The sequence below is a fragment of the Hesperophylax consimilis genome, chromosome 9 (assembly GCF_061612785.1).
Source record: "Hesperophylax consimilis isolate HC1 chromosome 9, BYU_Hcon_1.0, whole genome shotgun sequence".
Classification (NCBI taxonomy): domain Eukaryota; kingdom Metazoa; phylum Arthropoda; class Insecta; order Trichoptera; family Limnephilidae; genus Hesperophylax; species Hesperophylax consimilis.
In genome coordinates, this window is record NC_142844.1 from 5166233 (window position 1) to 5185318 (window position 19086).

At 33.2% G+C, this 19086-nt stretch overlaps 2 protein-coding genes across 2 annotated transcripts in view; one reads left to right on the plus strand and one right to left on the minus strand.

Annotated features, from left to right (window-relative positions):
• The window catches only part of LOC149420832 (acyl-CoA Delta-9 desaturase-like), a 55147-nt gene that overhangs the window by 30945 nt on the left and 5116 nt on the right, over positions 1–19086 (minus strand). The gene's annotated exons all lie outside the window — the stretch shown is intronic.
• Positions 1454–19086, plus strand: part of LOC149420833 (acyl-CoA Delta-9 desaturase-like) — a 190219-nt gene continuing 172586 nt past the window's right edge. Inside the window, exon 1 of the mRNA XM_089635574.1 lies at positions 1454–1737. The gene's annotated coding sequence lies outside the window, so the exon portion shown is untranslated. The remainder of the gene's footprint in view (positions 1738–19086) is intronic.

The window sequence follows — 19086 nt, forward strand, 5'->3', positions numbered from 1 at the left end:
TAGTCATACTTTTGAGAGGAGCCGTCGCAATGGATCTATCAGCAGTCTTTCTTTCTGACATTTAATAATAACATAATGATATAACTAACTTTACCTACTACCAACATCGCGTGTGTCAAGTTCTCAATAACAGGTAAACTCTCGATTCCCTTCTCTCTGGAAATAGTAGGCTCGTTGTGTCGGATTTGGTAAACTAGTTACAGAACTAAAATAGTGATTGCCAAGTTGTCTTATACGTACTTAGAACAACATAAGTGTTAGTTATTTTTGCAATGTGCATGGTGCCTAGTGGTACAAACGGGAAACTGATGAATTTATATGATAGTTCTTAGTCGAAGTATGATACAGGTATGACCGAAGTAGATAGGGTCCCATTAGCTCAGCGGTAGTGCAGCGCCCCGGCAAGGCTAATGTTCTGGGTCCAATTCCGAAATGCGACTGTATCTTTTTCTGATTTTTCTGTTTCAAATTTTCGTTTGAGAATCGCTAATATTGCCTTCAATCTCAAACATTAAGTTATTAAAAAAATCTATAAGACAAAAAACAAAAGTGAAATTCAAATACACGTATTTAAAAATGATTCCTACTCAATACCTATTTCTCACTTCCTTTAAACATCCTAGTTCAAAACCTCCCACAGGATGAAAGAGTCTTGTAATATTTAGGAATTTTCATATTTAAAACTGGGCTAAGGCCCAGTTTTAAATATGAAAATACTATATTAAAACTTAAAACGCAGTTGTTTCGCAAAAATTCACGTGTGACAAAGTAGTCAAAAGTCCATTTAGCGGAATTTTATTTTAACATTTGAAAGGTCCCCGTTAAACGCAGATTCTAGGTGCGTTGCATCTTTCTATCAAATTGTAATACGCTGACAAGATAGTTGTCCTCTTCTGGTCATCAAAATTTGTTCAAAACTTGTAACGGACAAGATTAAAAAAAACATAATAAAAGTTAAACAACGGGTTATTTCGCAGAATTGGAACAATTCATCAAATTTCAAAGTTGATTTTCAAGTTCTATGAAGGTTCTATCCAAGTTCTGTTATTATATCATTCTTGGCCAGTTGTTTCACAAAACTAAAATGATGAAAGAACTTTAATAGAACCTTCAAAGAACTTGAAAATAAACTTTTAAATTTAATGAATTGTTCAAATTCTGTGAAACGGAAGAATTCTTAGAATCGGCATCGGGACCTTTCAATTGTCAAAAAACGAAATTTGCGCTGATGGCCATTTGATGTTACATTTGAATTTCTGTAAAAGAACCGGTCCTAACCACAAATTTTAATTCCCTTTTCCACATTTTAACTATATCTACAGTTATTTTTTTTGCGTGTACAGCAAGTACTTGTAGTTTTTTACGGTTGCGCACACCTGTCCTTACGATAACATTGGTAATGTTCCGATATTCAGCAGAAAGTGTTGCCCTCACACGCATTCATCAAGTCGCGTTTCGCTAATATGGCCATATCGTTTCTGCCCATTTGCATACTATAGTAAAATTACATTTTGTCAGTGCTATAGTCAGTACCTACGTCAACCCGCCCGCGAAATTGTCCCCATTGTCGGTGCTACGATACCATAGTATAATTCTCAGTGCTCTGAGCGCATTTATAGCCACACTGATGTGGGATTTGCTAACGTAAAAAGTGATTTTTTTCAGTTTCAGTTTCAAGTCCAATCCTTTAAGTGCATTTTCAGTGAGTAGGAAAGGAATACTTCACAACTTAAATCAGTAAGTGAATTAAAATACAAGTGTAATTTTTTTATATTTTCAAATCAAAAACATAGTTGTGTTTATAATTATTTAATGTTTACAACGTTTTTTCATTATCTCACACTACTTTCAGCGAGTTCTGGGTTTATTAAATGTTGCTTAGAGTGTTATGTTTGTAAGGAAGAATTTTTTTTATGTACTTTCAAATAATTTTTTTAATAAAAATTTTATTATTTTGAAAGCATGCCGTGATTTTTATTCCGATTTTCACGGGTTTTAAAAATAATCAAAGCGAATAATTCAAATTTCAAACACACTTATATTGATTTATTTTTGAGTCGTTATGCAGTGTTGCGCTACCTCCTTCTTTAGCCAACGTTTCGGACGGCATTACTGTGTCCATCATCATGCAGTGATGCTGTTAAAGGAGTTAGCGCAACGCGGCATAATACCCCAAAAATAAATCACTATAATTTATTTTTGGGGTATTATTCCTATGAAGGATGAACAAAACATTTTTTTTTTGATTTAGCATTGACACTGGCAGCTCTGAAACGTTAGTATCTTGGTTAGCAGAATAAAAAAAAATAATCATTTTAATAAATTGAAAAAATCAAAATCAGTTTTAATTGGCTGGTCATTTTAAAAATATAAATATTTCACGCTTTTTTTTACAATGAAAATATTTTGTTTTAACTTGACCCGAATATTTTTTTAAAAATCTTTTTGAGACAGTATTCTGTGTGATTTTCGAATCATAAAACGATTTTTGAATAATTATCGCAGAGTTGAGATAGAGATAGTTGGCATAATAAAGATTTAGACTTCATAAAATAATCTCCATCTATAAAACTCTGACCTTCTACTTTGACGTAACTACATAAGATATTAAAATTTTAGTGTTTTTCTGAGGTTTTTAGAGAAGAATAATTTTACAATTAGCACATAAAAAAGTTGTACGTTGCAGGCATGCAGACAGATAATTCTAAATTCCTCGCTTGGATGAACTAACTTACTCACTTTATCTAATTTAGTATTTTATAAATGCATTCAACATACTTAGATATTAACAATTAATTTAGGTGTAAACCCTTTCTCGTTTTGATTGCCACGCTCTTGAATACGAAATAATCTCAGACAAACGAAAAATCCAATAAAGAAATCTTAATATAAATCTCTCTCTGAGTCGTGATACTAAATCTCTTTCCGAATCATGAAATAAAAATCTCTCTCTAAATCATGATATCAATCTTTATAAATCTTTCTCTGAATCATGATACAAAATCACTTTCCGAATCATGAAATAAATCTCTCCCTAAATCACGATATCAATCTTCATAAATCTCTCTTTCTGAATCATGACATAAAGCTCTTTCTGAATCACGATACACATCTCTCTCTGAATTGCGATATAAATATCTCTCTGAATCATGTTGTTTTTTTCGAATCATAATATCTTTGCCAGAAAAATTATGTAAGTCTTTCCCCGAATCACATTATAAATTACTTTCTGAAGAATGATTTAAAAATCTATCCGAATCACAAAATTAATCTGTATTAATCTCTCTCTGAATCACGTCACAAATCTCTTTGTGAATCATGACATAACATTTTCTCTGAATCATGATATAAATCTCATTGTAAATCCTGAAATAAATCTCTCTCTGCATCCTAATAAATCTCCCTCTGAATCCTGATACACTCTCACTCTAAATCACACTACAAATCTCTTTCTGAATCCTGACATAAATCTACCTTCGAATCATGATATAAATCTCATTGTGACTCACGATAAAAAATCACTCTATGAATCTTGACGTAATTCTCTCCAAACACTATACAAATCTCTCTCTGAATCAAGACATAAAAAAATAATCTAACTAGCTGAGGTACACACTGAACCTAAAATGAAGGAATGAGACATTAATTATTATAGGAGTAACTTCCAGCTAATGTTGAAAAGAAATATCGTAAATTTTATTTACTGCCACTATTTCGAAAATGATTTCACACGAGTCGAATGAAGCAATTTTGATTTCAGTCGGATGATTCAGAGAAACCATCCAACAAAGAATCACTTAAGTGAAGTGTTAAGGACTCCAGACACCGGGACTACCGCACTCCTACCACACAGTGAGCGGGACTTAATATCAAATAGGCCAATTTAAAATAAACGTAGTTATTCGCCATACAATTGCAATTCGCGTGTAGACAAGCTTGTGGCACTAATACTCTGCAATAAATGAATTGCAGTATAAAAGGTGTACTTATAAGGATATCAGATGGAAGCAGAATGAATTATAAGTATATTAGAGAGCTCAGCGGAGAAATTGGTAGAGGTCTTTTTGTACATTTGGTAGAAATAAGATTTTTAAGAATATGTGCCAAACCATTTATGATAGAATGAAACATAAGGAGAGATGAAACGAAATCAATGCATTTGTTAAGGCATAAATAGAGATTGGATTGGATCATTGCATTCATAAGTGCATCTTCAAAATTTCCTAAACAGGTTGGGTGACTAATACAAAATAGTACTAAATAATAAAACCCTCCAATGCCTCGGCCAATATTATACGGTCATCATGAATAAATTGCCAGGCCCAATGAGATTGGATGGTAAAGTAAATCGTATTAAGTAGTAGATAATTAGTTCTGCGCTGCGGGCTGTCCAACTTAAGGTAGCTCTAGGGACACATCATAGACAGGTAGCCCAACGAAGGGCGGAACCAACACATTGAAACATTTCAAAAACAATTTGTTATTCCCCAAAGCGTATTTTTAGCTTCATACAAATGTTTGAAGTAAAAGTAATTAATGTTTATTTGAGACGTTGTAGGTGCCTATACAAGATATTTTTGATTTGAAAATATACATTATTTGATGTAATAACATTTTCTAACACGATATTTTGTACAAAATATTGAAATATTAAAATTCAAATTTTTAAAATCGTAGTGCTAGATACTATTAATTGCATTTGCAAGCTACCTCACCAAGTAATATGCATACTTCATATTATATGTGTTTATTATGATTTCACGAAATTTATCATCTGATAGTATTATTGTCCTAGCGTCTGGACGATGTAGGCCCTCTGATTGGTCAAATTTAAATTGTTTGTTTCGGTTAAATTCCGCTAACTTCAAAATTATGACCCGATTTAATACTAAAATAGGATCCGCAGATTTCTTCAAAAGCATCTTTTCTGCTCAAATAATTTTTAGATAATATCGAAGAAAATATGTTTTAGAAAGTTCACAATGCATTGGATTAATTACATTACAGTAAAAATTATCCACAATTACGTTTTATATATTTGACGTCTGTCAAGAATCAGACATTCCAGGGTTCCTTAAAAATGTCAATCCCTCCTTTACCGGCCGCTGGAGTAGTTTTGCTATTGGCCGACAGAGCGCATAAGAGCGATATACAAATACGTACAATTTCATTTATTCAAACAACGGTAATTATTTACGTGAAACTACAGTTTTAATACGCATTTACAAATAAAACAAACATTTGATTCAACTTAATGACAATAAACAACAAGTCTTTGCATGTACGATTTTGAAAAATATTGATATTTAATATTATTTACGTAAATAATAATTTCGCACTATTTGACAGAACACCGACATGAAGTTAACAATACGCGGAAGTATAGGCACTGCCAACTCAATAAAATAACATGAAAGACAATCGGAAGATAGAAACGCTTCGTTGATTGTAAAATTAGTCAACAAATCTCTAATCTGACATGTACTTATATGTTTAATAAAACAATCATTTTGCCAGGTATATAATATACATTATATTAAGGTATTATTCGGAATCGCTGGACATAATTCTTCGGATTTACCTTAATTAATATAAAAGGAATCTGAATGCATTTGGGAATTTTTTAATTTTAGCATTTTAATTTTTAATTACGTAAAATTAAAATTCGCTTTCGTTGTATTGGATGACAGCCGGAATAATTTCTATTGATGATATTTTCTTTTTTTGGTATTCCTGATATGAGTGGCTAGAATTTTTACCATTTACTCTATGCAAATACTAGGTAGGTGGTACTATTTTAGCCAAGCTCGAAAAATAAAATAAAGGTATTTTGGTTTCTTTTACAAGTAAGGAAATATTTAAAAAAAGGTTATTATAGGTTAGGATAGGTTAGGTTGGGTTATGCTAGGTTAGGTTAGGTTAGGTTGGATTAGTATAGTTCAAGTTAGTTTATAGGTTAGGTTAGATTAAGTTGGATTATTATAGGTTAGGATTAGTCAGGTTATGTTAGGTTAGGTAACGTTAGTTAGGTTATTACGGGTTAGGTTAGGTTGGGTTATTATAGGTTAGGTTGGATTTTTATAGGTTAGGCTGGATTATTGTAGGTTAGGTTAGGTTATTATAGGTGAGGTTAAATAAAATAATAATGATAATAATAGCGAAATAAATCATTTGTGTTTTTTAAGTAGGCACTATTTTGCTGGAATATTGTATTACATTATAACTTTTTAATTTACGTTTTTCAATTGTCTCTAGCCGTTCATTTCAGGAATACCGACAAAAGAAAATGTTATCAACATAAATTATTCAGGCTGTTATCCCATACAGCGAAAGCGAATTTTCATTTTACGTAATTAAAAATTAAAAAGCTAAAATTAAAAATTTCCCAAATGCTGTTCGATTCCTTTTATAGTAATTAAGGTAAATCAGAAGGTATTATTTAAAAATATTTCGTATTTTTCCGTGTCCAGCGATTCCGAATAATTACCTATATTAATTTACATTTAGCCATTTAGGCAATTATTCGGGAAAGGTAAAGTTTTAGCCGAACAACTGTCATTCTTATATGCCTAAACTCCTTCCTGTTCCGTGATTTAACAATATATACTCACCCTCTCTCTGTGAATGACCTAATATCTACCTATTAAATATAATTGTTGTTAGTATCACTTAAACTGGGCGAAGCCCAACCAAGTGCCGCCCGAAGGGCCTAGCAGAAAAAAACCCGCGGAGCGGGTTTTTAACTGCTAGTTTGTATATAATACATAACAATCTCTGAAGTATTTTAGGCTTTGAAAAGTAACAGTAAAATCATAAGGGAAACGTATGATATTATGAATTATCACACATATTATGGAAAAAAATCAGGATTTCCAGAGCCATTTAAATTTGTCCGGTTACAAGTTTCATCTGAAGAGTTATGGTACGATATATGGCACTGGATCAAGCGAAACAGTACAAGCAAAAACCAAGAACTTGTAAGCAATGTATTATGATCGCGATGTGAGCATAATTTATCATCCCTCAAAATTTAAACGGCTCAATAAATAGGCGGGCTGTGTTTAGGACAGCCCAGATATAGTGTATTTGAAATTACATAACTTCCTTTCTATATCAACGTACCTCACTCTTTTTATCCATATTTTCATATAGCAAACACCATATCGCACTACGTGACTATATGCGTATTTATTATGCTTCTATTTGTTTTACGAACATAATCGCCGGGTTCTATGTATGTTTGATGTAATTATTTCCAGCTTGTGTATGATATTAGATAAGTTGAGTAATCCGCTATGGTGTACTAGACGCTTCAGTTCTGCAGCATTGCAAGATGCAATGGGCTGGAGAGAAGATACTGGTTATGAATAGGCGCAGTAGTTCTGGCAGGTACATTTATGGCCTTTCCAAATAACACTTACCAACATATAATGGTGCAACCAGAAATCCTGTATCTAAGAGAAATTATTTTCATACCTCGTACGTATTAACTGCATACCAGGGACGTGCATAATACAATAATCTGATTACTATTATGATTACTTATTATCATACTTACTGTACAGTTTAGGATTGTTGTAAACGGAAGTGGCGCCCTCTGTTATTTTCAAAGACAACCGTTGAAGGTTTCAAATGAGAAAATGTCGATAGTAAAAATTAAATTACAATTACTCGAAATTCGGGTTTATCCTGCTATTTTTAATGCATGTTGAAAATAACTTTAATGATGTAGGACTTTGTAGAAACTGTAACTCTGATTTGAAATCATAAAACATTTCTTCTATAAATAGCATTTAAAAAAATATATTTTTTTAATGTGAAACCTTACAAGACCGCCACTGTCTGTACAGTATAAAGGCAGGATTGGGCAGCGTTATGAGGTGGGTTACGGTAAGAAAATGGTTGTTTACTGAGGTATTTGTTAAGGACTTGCGTGCGTATCAGTGCGTTTCTTCAAGAAACGGCAAGATGTCTCTGTCTGTAACTCCTGTTTAATGAACTCTAGAACATTTGCTTGGAAAAGTGTCATCATTTTTAAAATTGGAAGAGTTTATTTGGAGAAATTCAGAGAAACAATAACCTTTCTAAATTATAATACTTTAACAGAAATTATTTTTACTGTTTTTTTGAAAATTGGAATTACAGAATCCCATTATTTTTCATCGATCTGCGGTTTTCTTCCATGAGAGTATTATTTATGTGCATTAGGTACACGCAGAGAATAGTAATGTATAATGAATAGTATGTATGTTTATAATCCTTTTATGTTTTTGATGATAAATAAATAAAATAAGAGTGCAATGTCCATTCTGTGCAAGACTCGTTTGTGTTAGAATCGAAAAACGCCGTGTTTTTTCGGTACAAATCACAAATGTAGCAACCAGTGCCATCTGTTGGTACCTCGATTAATTAGTCCAATTTATGAACGGAGTGTACATCAAAATACGATGTTGGCTTTCTTTCATGAAATAAGGAACTTCAGTACATCATTATTTTTTAAAATCAATAATGACCTTAAATACCTGTAATTTTTATTGGTATAATTGGTTTTAATAGATAATGTTAATACTCCACAAGTTCCTTTAGCTACAAAATGAAACAAAATTACCCTGAAATCAGCATTTATTTTATATTAACTACTAACTTTAGGATTTTCTCTTTAGTTTTTAGGCTTCAGAAATAGACTTTTTTTGAAATTTTGCTTCGAAAGAAAACAAAATATAGTACGTTCTCACAATTATTGTAAAAATTATTTCTAAATATGGTGGGATAATCAAGAAATTTCCCCGCTAAAAGACTAATTAGTGAAAAATCTTAGAAATTTCCCCCAATTTGTGGAATTCTCCACGATTTGGTAACACTGTTTATACTATCGATATTGTAGACCATATATATATTACTCAAGTAGACAGCTTGTGATAAATCAGCAGATTTAGCCGTACCAACCAAATGGTGTGTTTTTAAAGTGATGGAGTTTTATTCGTTTTTTAAAGCGAATTATAACTTCTATGTATTGTAAGATATAATAAATCTTATATATTCAGAATCACCAAGAATGTTTTTTTAAGCCATCATATTCTTCACTGGGTGAGGTAAAAAAATACTAAAAGGTAAAAAAATACTAAAACTAAAACTTATTGTGAGGTAAAAAAATATGATTTTTTAAATAATGTCCAGTAATTGTCTTTCAATAAGCATCAATGAAACGGTTAATGTTACAGGTAATCTCAACTGACAGCAGCTTAGCCATTCTTAGCGAAAATTTACCATATCTGTGGTAAGATGTCAATTAATTCGCTGTTTTTCCTTATCCCGATAAAAAAAACCTTTGTGCACGCCACTGAGCACGTGATTGTTGATGCTCAGTTTGTAATGAACCTGATTGTGTCCACTGCAACAGGTATTATTTCTTAGAACTGTCACTTTCAAAATCAATACCTACTTGCAAACCGCTGCAAACCATTATTCAGGAATTTGATATTGAGTTTGTAATTAAACTGGTGATTTCGATAGCAGAATAAATTTATAATTTTAACTGTAGAGCAGAAAACCTTTAAGTCCCATTAAATTTCGAACTCGCGAACGCAAACAGTGACCTCCAGAGTTAAGAAATACGAGCTGTTTCTGTTTGGAATTTCTTGATAGTTAACATATTTCAGCTCGCACAGTTATTTTCATAACGTACCATGGATTTTCGAAAAAAAACACTTAACAGAAAAAAAAGAAAAACCATTTTTTTTTTGTGTGAGTTTTATAATTCATCAATTCAAATCAATCAACAAAAAATAAAGTTTTAACAAAAGAATGTATTGTTTCATAGTGCTTTCACACAAAGGAAGTATTGAATTCCGTAAGTCTAAACTTAAACTTTAGGGTGCACAGTTTACACCCGCGCTGTGGATCATAAATTATCTTGTCATGTAATAAGTAACAAAATGCATAAAATAAAAAAAAAAACAAAATTCATGCATTTATTATATCTTGGTAGTATATGTGAAGATCTGCAGAGTCCGCCCAAAAAAGTGGAGGAACACCCTTTTGGGGGGAGGGAGAGGAGGGAATTTTTGAAAAATACGAGTTGACAAATTAAGTCGAGTGAAGTATCCTTTACTATGTTTTCATACATGTGAATTGAATGAGACTACTCCCAAGACGATAGTAGCAATATTTGATGAGATAAGACAGGTTTTTAGTAAAGAAACATGAAAATAACAAGGATTAACCCCCTAAAGGGGTATTCCATCACTTTATTTTGGGAGAACTGATCTTCATATACTATGAAGAAATTTTCGTAAATGCTGTTTAAATTTTTGTGAATTTTGGTACTATTTTACAGGTAGGTACCAGTATCTGCCAGTGCGAGCGAGCAGGCACTTGTCCACACACGCACTAGTTATAAGGGGACAGATATTCTTTTAAATAGTGACGACATTAATAAGACCTAAATAATTATAATTACACTTCATAAAACTTTTTTGCTTCAAAAACCACTTCACTAACCACTGGAGCGTTCTGCTATATTAATCAATTGAAGCCTTGACCGCTTGGAAAAGTGTTTTGTTTTGGAAATTACCCACCCTCTTTCAAAAAATTATATCTCCAAATTTTAATATGGAGATACAAAAAGTGCTTATAGTTATAAAGAGCCATTGAATGCACCTAAATTTGATCGTTTATCGCATATTTTTAAGATTCATGAAAAAATTATTAGAAAATCGTTTATTTTATGAAGCGTGAATTCTGCTTATTATTAACTTTAGCATTGCCGTTCGTGGTACCTACTTGGAGAAATATTAAATATAATAACTTGTGTGTGTTGTCTATGGCCTAGTTGATAAGCACTGCTATAAATTTAAATTTTTACTTGCATTTTTTTAATATGTACACACATGATTAATAATTTGTAAGAAAAATGTCAATAACAAATAAGTCGGAAGAGATGCGAGACATCTTTTGTTAGATTGTGAAACTACTGAGTTAGCTCACAACGCGTTTGAGCTTACGAAAAATCTAATAAATGTTTTAAAATATAACATAATTTTATATATATTATTATGTCTTCAAATTACCCACATTTTGGACAGCGTAGGTTTGCGGGCGTCCAGGTCCAGTGGCGTAATTCTATTCAGCACAAATTAAAGCATTGTAACCGATACCTCACTCGACCTTATTTATAAACATGTATTTTTCAACCCCCTCCCCAAACCCTCCCCCCAGAGGGGTGTTGTTTTTTGGGCGGACTCTGAAGATTTTCAATTATACGATGAATGCAATACACAAGTTTCATGAATATACCAATTTTGTGATTTATCAAATCCTATTTTACCTGTATTTACTATAAGGAAATATGAATTTGTAAATAATATTTAAATCATGAGTTTTGTGCCTAAAAACTTGTGAAAAATTTTTTCAGATATCAACTCCCAATATTTTTGGCATTCTGAAGTTCTTTTATAAAAGATATCCCAGCATAAAGGTTTCCAATAAATTTTTCAAAAAGTTGTTTGATGAAAAAAGAGAATATTCCGACATCAATGGACAAGGGTAAAAGGTGGAATTAACGCGACAACCTTTGTGGAAATCTGCCGTGCTTCCGTCACTATCGGAGTGTAACGTTAGACATTCCATTCCAACGTTGAATCCATTTGGCTAATCACTGACCCATACTGTTCAGCGGAATACCGGTCTGCATCGATGGAATATCAATATTTTACTCCTACATTTCAAGCTTACAGTTGGGCAGCTTTTTACATGGTAAACTATTAAACAATTCTATTTTATTTGAAAAACTTTTGAAAATTTTAACCACTAATTTAATATATCATTGAAGAAGAAGATAATAGTGATAATAAAAACATGAAACAGAACAAGACATAGAAAATAAAAAGGTAACATCTCAAACTGGGAATCAAACCCAGGATCTATGTCTTACCGGGACAACGCCTCTAACTACTTGGCTATTGGAACCAATTTATTTTATGTAATTTTTTTACCTATTTTGATGGGTTATTCCAATAAAAAATATTAATTTCAACATTTTAATAAATATCGGACATGCTTATCCGAGATACTATCTAGGTAAAAAAAAAATCTTTAGAACTTTATAAGGATTCAAAAAGATAGCAGCCAAAAATATAGGAAAAATTAGTTGAGGATAAAATATTGTTAATTTGGAATTTGAAATGTGAGATCGACAAAAATGACATTTTAATGTTAGGTCCCGATGGTTAAGTGGTTATAGACGTTGTCCCGGTAAGAAGAGATCCTGTCTGAGATAATGTCACTATTTTTATCAAACTATTGCCAAACGGTTTTCTTGGTACTTTAGGATTTTATAAATTTCTATATCCCCTAAAACAGCTTTGATTCAACTTTCAGCAACTTTATAAAACTCCAGGAATTAGACGGAATATTATAATGTGCAATGCAATTTAATGTTCTGTCCGCGTTATGTTCGTTATAGATATACATTCATAATATACATTATGTTATTATTATATTTTGTATATCGTACGTGTTGTTAAAATCAATTGTTTATTTATTTATTCATAACTAACTAACCATCCCACCATTTCCCCGCAAAGGTATGCAGAGAGGACGGACCGCCAAACAACTCAGTCTTGGCACACACTCCTTGCCTCATTCACATTCATACATACTCTTCTATTATTCTGACTCTTGACAAGTATGAGTATTTGATTCACTTGATCGTGCCATGTCTTCCTCGGGCGTCCCTGACTTCTGATTATTTCAATTCTCTATTATATATTCTCTATTATTTATTCATGTTCTCCATTAAACGGTAATGCACTAATATATTACTGAGAACATTACAATTTTGGTACATGTAAGTACAAAAGGTCATGGGTACAGTTTAACTATTTTGTGACATGTCTTATATATAGGTAAAGCATAAACCTATTTTATACTTTCGTTTGTTGTGTGCACTATAAACACAAAATGAAATGCTTTCCAAATCTGATTACGTATAATTAAATAAAACAAATAATTAAATCTACAAAGCAAGCAAATTTGTAGTAAGTTATAAGCATAAACAAGTTCAACATGAAAATTCTTATTTTAAAAGCACTAAAAATGTTCACGGGTTACGCATAAGCTTGTGCAATTATGGAGTACCTAGCTAGCAGAGAAATTGAACCCACGACATTTGGGTAGGAACTTGAGGCATTCGTTAAGTCAGCTACTATGTAGCCCAACTAGGTACTATATAAATGTCTATCTGAAGTTGTATTGCATACGCAAATATAATATACCTCAACTTATTTTAACGCGCAATATATTTTCATCTGTGCAAACGTACTTCAGAAAAAACACGCGTTGAATATAGGTGAATATATTTTTTTATTATCGTATTTATGATGTGTTTAACGTCAGTAGTATTCTATGTTAATGGTTTTTAACAGCGTGGCGTGATATTGGATGAATCTACTCATTTTAATTCTTAAACAACAATGTACTATATTATACTAGCTTGAGTACCCGACGTTTTACACACAGTTTTTTAAAAATCAGATTCGATAGTAATTTACCTCTTATTTCGAACATCGATTTTCCAAAATTTCATCAATAAGTACGAACATTCTTCTTTAAAGGATGGAGAAAAGGTATGGGGTGGTTTTTGTTTTGAAGGTCAAGTGTGCAAAATTTCATCAAGAAGTATGAACATTCTGCCTTAAGGAGTGGGGAAAAGGTATGGGATGGTTTTACGAAATTTCATGTAGCCAGTGACCTTCCTCTTGTTTTGAAGGTTAAGTGTGCAAAATTTCATCAAGAAGTATCAATATTCTGCTTTAAGGGGCGGGGAAACGGTATGGGTGGTTTTACGAAATTTCTTGCAGCCAGTGACCTTCCTCTTGTTTTGAAGGTTAAGTGTGCAAAATTTCATCAATCTCAGAATAAAACTGTAGATTTGTATAAAAAAACAAATACACTTTTATATAAATAGAAGATGCTGATTTTTATTTTAAAATTGACTGTTCTGATACATAATCTTCTGCATACATAAATAACACTGCACGCGGGTTTTTTTATACAAATCTACAATTTTATTCCTAGATTACCACACATTTTCACAGTTGACTTTAAAAAAAAGAGAAAGGTCACTTTCTCTATGAGTTTTCAAAAAACCGCCCCCATTCCCTTCTCTCACCCCTTAGAGCAGAACAAACCCTGTTCAACGCCGGACACTTTAGGAAGTAATGTATATAATTCAGTAATGAACTGTGACTTAATAGAATATGCTTTATTTTACAAGATGCGTCAAAAATAATTTTTACAAATGATTTTAAACATCTGCAGCTCCTATCTAATCCTTTCATGCATTTGATAACATCCTTTAAAAAATGCGCTTTTCAGTTACCACGTATTCTTCACCGTCCTCATTGCTATTTTTAAATTACTTTTCTTTTGAGAATGGTCCTGCTAGGAAAAATTCACTTTGAAATTTCAGTTCTCGATGCTTATGATTAAGTCCACAATATAAACTGATTATTCTGTAATGCGTCGCCACGGGGCAATTAAAACTTCACCTTTGAATTGTGTGCAGTGCTAAAGGCTAATGTATACTTCAAAACAGTCTGCATGATTTTAAACAAACGACTTTCCTCAAACACTCGGGGGAATCTCTGACTAATTACAATATTTTAAAGGCAAATGAGTTTGAGCGTATTCAGAATGCATTAGTCGCTGGGTTCATTGAAGTTTAAATCTTTGTTTGTTGACGAATCGAATTTCATAATATATATGTGTATTTTTTACATTAACCCCAGACAGGAAGTCCCGAGGAAAATAATTTCCCTAGACGCCTATGTCATCTTTGGGGACGCTATGTGGAGATTTTTTTAGCGAAAATAATCATAGGAAGTTCTGGTAAGGAAAAAGATGTGAGGGGTGGGAAGGAATCTTGGAATCAGTGTGTCCAGGAGTGACGGACAGATGAATCTATCCCGGGTTGGGTCAAGAGAAGCCAGTTGAAGAGGTCAAAGGGTCTGCCAACCTGCCTCTCCCGATCTGGCACATCACACAGCTAGTGGGCAGGTGGCAACACACCTCACCCGATGAACCCGGGCACCACTGTTAAGCCACCAAACGCAGCGAACCACTCAGAGTGACCTATGGCCGAGGTGTTGGTTATCCAATAAATGGTTACCGGGGCGGCGAAACCCAAACCCGCCTCCCAAATTAATTTCATTTTGGGGAACATAGTTTCTAAATAGATTGTTCTCACAGTAAACGATTGACATTTAAAGCAATGCAGAGTACATTTAACTCTATTCTTATAATTACTTATGATACTATTCTATTCTAACGGTATTTTAAGTCTTTGTCTAGAAAATTACACGTGCGCTTGTCTATGAGCACTTCATTAGTCAAAGAGTAATTAGGAGCATATCAAATAAGGACAGCGGAAGGCCAATTAACGAGATATTCTTGTCATTAGTTTCTACATTGATGCTTTCCGTAAAAGAAATATGTTTTATTTAGCGTTGACAACGCGTTTCATTAAGTTACCTGAAGTCTGTTTCTTAATTGTATTGCAATAAACAATATTCATTTGATTTGCTTTGCTTTACAAAGAAACCCATCGAAGTACCAGTTTTGATTTGATTGAAGTTTTAACTACGCGGCACAGCTCAGTAGTTCTGATTTGATGAAAAAAGTAGTATGCACTAGTTTAACCAGCAATGCTTCGCCATTACTAATGTCTTACTCGGGCGTTTCCGATTTCTTCTACCATTCAAACTCCACTCATAGAATAGAGATAAACACTCCTGGAACTAATAAGAACAAACGTTGAAGTTTTCAGCGATGTCGGATGACTACTTTTCGAGTTTTGCTAGCGCAAACATACGTAGGCTGATTTTTTATATGTTAAGATTAAGATTAATATGAAAGAAAGATACCTACTTCCAGTATCGTTCTTAGCAGCAAGTCATGGCCCTTTCCCACGGTCGTCGTCTTGAAGTAGATAAGATACCGTCGTAATCCTAATATGTTCGCACATTCTTGGAAATTGTAGGTAATAGTTTAAATGTCTTTAGCAACTAGAAACCTGATCTGGTTAGTCGGGTATCTATTTGTCAACCTTCTCATGCCCCTCTCATATTTCCTTCTGCCTCACAACATTGTGACATAGACTTATTGGCTCGGAGCTGTGAGATACTTTTGCGCAATCACTTTTAATGCACCTACTCTCATCGATGATTTATGTACGTATTTAAGAATATTTCCCTAAGATTTTTAAGAACACATTTTTGAATGAGCGTAGCCTCTAAGTTGTGTTTTGAGTCCACTACTCGACTGTCTATAAATTTGTTTGCGTGTTCAGAGCCCAGTCAGTCCAGTGAAGATGGTAGCCATGTATGAGAGTACCTTTTTATTCCGCTAGAGCGCATGAGCGTTGCGACTGGAACTGTCAAGTCAGAGTAATCAACATTGCGCGAAGTCTACTATTTACTAACTGCTAGTTACGAAAAAAAAACATAAGAGAAATCATAAAATTTAATTTAAAAATTCTGGAATGATCTGATTGCAACGAAGTTAAATTGATGACATAGAATCCTTAACCTCTGTACCAATATATATTATTTTCCTTGTACTAATCACCACATACTAAGGCTATTGTCAAGGTATACATCTAGATCAAACCAGGAAATTTGATTCTCCCATTGATAGTCAACATACACAGTACACCAAATCAAACAAAACAAACATTACAAGAACAGGAGACTAAACAGAAACAAGTCCTTGGCCACAATTTTAAGAAACAATAAACATAAATTAAGTCCAATGTACGTATAGTAATTGTTAATTAATAATTTGATTAATCCTTGTTCGGTTTCCTTGAATCCTTGTAGCCAAATAGGGAAAGTGATGTACCTAGAATACAAATAACAAATTTAATATTGCCGTACTTCAAGAACTAATACTGCTTAAGCAAGCATACAGCTTTGAGGCATGACTACTAGATGGTAATAGTGTCCTATTTTTCAGTTGAAAAGTCATGTAATTTGGAAACGGCGACGATTTTTGTGACTTCATTGTAAAGAAAAAGGTAATATTTTTGACCTTCGTAGGATACACTTAAAACAAAATGTAAGTCTGTACGTTGTCATTTATGACTTAACAAGTAGGTATATATTTTACTTTAAAATGCGTGATTTGTTGTGCGACCACAAATATGGTATTCAATATATTAATATGTGTTCAGTGTTATACCTAGAAACGTGTTCCACGGGTACATTAAGTTTTATTTTATAATTTCATCGATGTTATACATTAAATTCCGTTAGCACACAAATTATGATGTGTTTTGCTTCGGGCAATATATATTATTTAAATTTAAAAAATGGTTTATTTTGAAGATATAATAAAAAAAAAACACTATTTACATTTTTGGTGTAATATAAAATCAAACTTTATTTTTTCATCTTTTAAATAAATTTATCTTATTATTTTACACATTTTTTGTCTTCATTTAATCACGTTATTCCAAAACTGTTTCAAGGTACATTGGTTTTTCGTTGTAAAACACGACATATCTTATAACAGTTAGTCGATGATTGCTTAATTATGGCCTGCTAGTTATTATTACTCTTTCAAAAATTATTTTTTATGTGAATACCGCACAAGAGTACCAACTACTCCCTACCGCCTAGAGACAGTCAGACAATAGCATCCCCAATCGGGGTATTTTGTAATGCTGAAGTTAGTGGGGAGGGGAAGGAGATGGGGGAGGGAAAGGTCCTGGAAAAGAAGAAGAACCTGGCAATTCAGATCTGGTCACCAAACTCGGCCAAAGCCCCCTTTCAAGCAACGTTTTAATTTTGATTGGTGGTTTTACACCGGGGACTTACACTGACAGTATCTTACATTCTGGAACGTTCTGCAAATATACTATGTATTATTTAAAATGAATACATTGAGAAAAATAATACAAATAATATTTACTTGCGCACGCTGGGATTTGACCCGCGACCTCCGGATTACAAGTCCAGAGCCTTACTTATCGGCTATGGAGGCTGTCATAACTAACGGCTTTAGAAGAAGAAATAAGTATCTTTATTTTCCCATGGTTAACTTTTACCTACAGCGGAAACGATAAGTGCTACAGAGCAAAATGTTACAATTGTATTCAAGGTACAACACCTTCCTCTACTCTGTAATGATATCCCAAATACTTATTGGACCTGCTGTACGGTGCAGTGAGCAATTGCTTAAAAGGAAGTGACTCTCCATTGTATTTAAATGAACTGAGTTTGGTGGCATGACTTGAATACGACATAATCTTCGACAAAAAACTATGTTGAAATTTAAATGCAAAACTCAGATAAATGATAAATTGCGTACCAAGAAAACAAAATAGTTCTAACTACAACCCCAGTAACGAAGTGATCATTGGCTATTAACCAAGAGGTCAAGGGTTCGAAACTCGCCATTCCGAATCGAGATACAGCTTTGACGGCCTACGTGGTTGAGCGATTATGATCCTTGGCTACAAATCCAGAGGTCGCGGGCTTAAATCTCTTAGTGCGCAAGTAAATTTCAAAGGTGTTATGAAGTTGTTGAGTGTAAAAAAATGTTTCTCGAAGGACCTTCAATTTAGTGTAATTACCACTGCAGGTGAGACAATGTGTTGCATGGAAGGAAAGACTCACCATTAGGAAAAAGGACACTTGTTCTTCCTGTTTGTTCTTCTCACAGATCACGGCAGTGGAACTGAACAAGTAACTCACACTGTTGAACGATATCGGCGCGGATGAAAGATATAATTAAAGCAAGGTAAGATCTCGCGCGGATGCGCTTTTGTAGAGAGATGTACGGGATATTGAAACGGACTTCACGAGTTATTGTAACACACTGAATGCAAAGTGCACATAAATGTGCAGGAATGGATAGGAAGGTAGGACCAAAGGACAAGAATACTATCTCAGTACAGTGGTCGCAGGTATGTGTATATGAGATGTATGTGTAAATTAATGTCTATTGTGTATTGGCGCAACCACAACGTATTCATTAAAAATAAAATGTAGTATATTTGCGGTAAGAGGGTGAAACATACTTTCG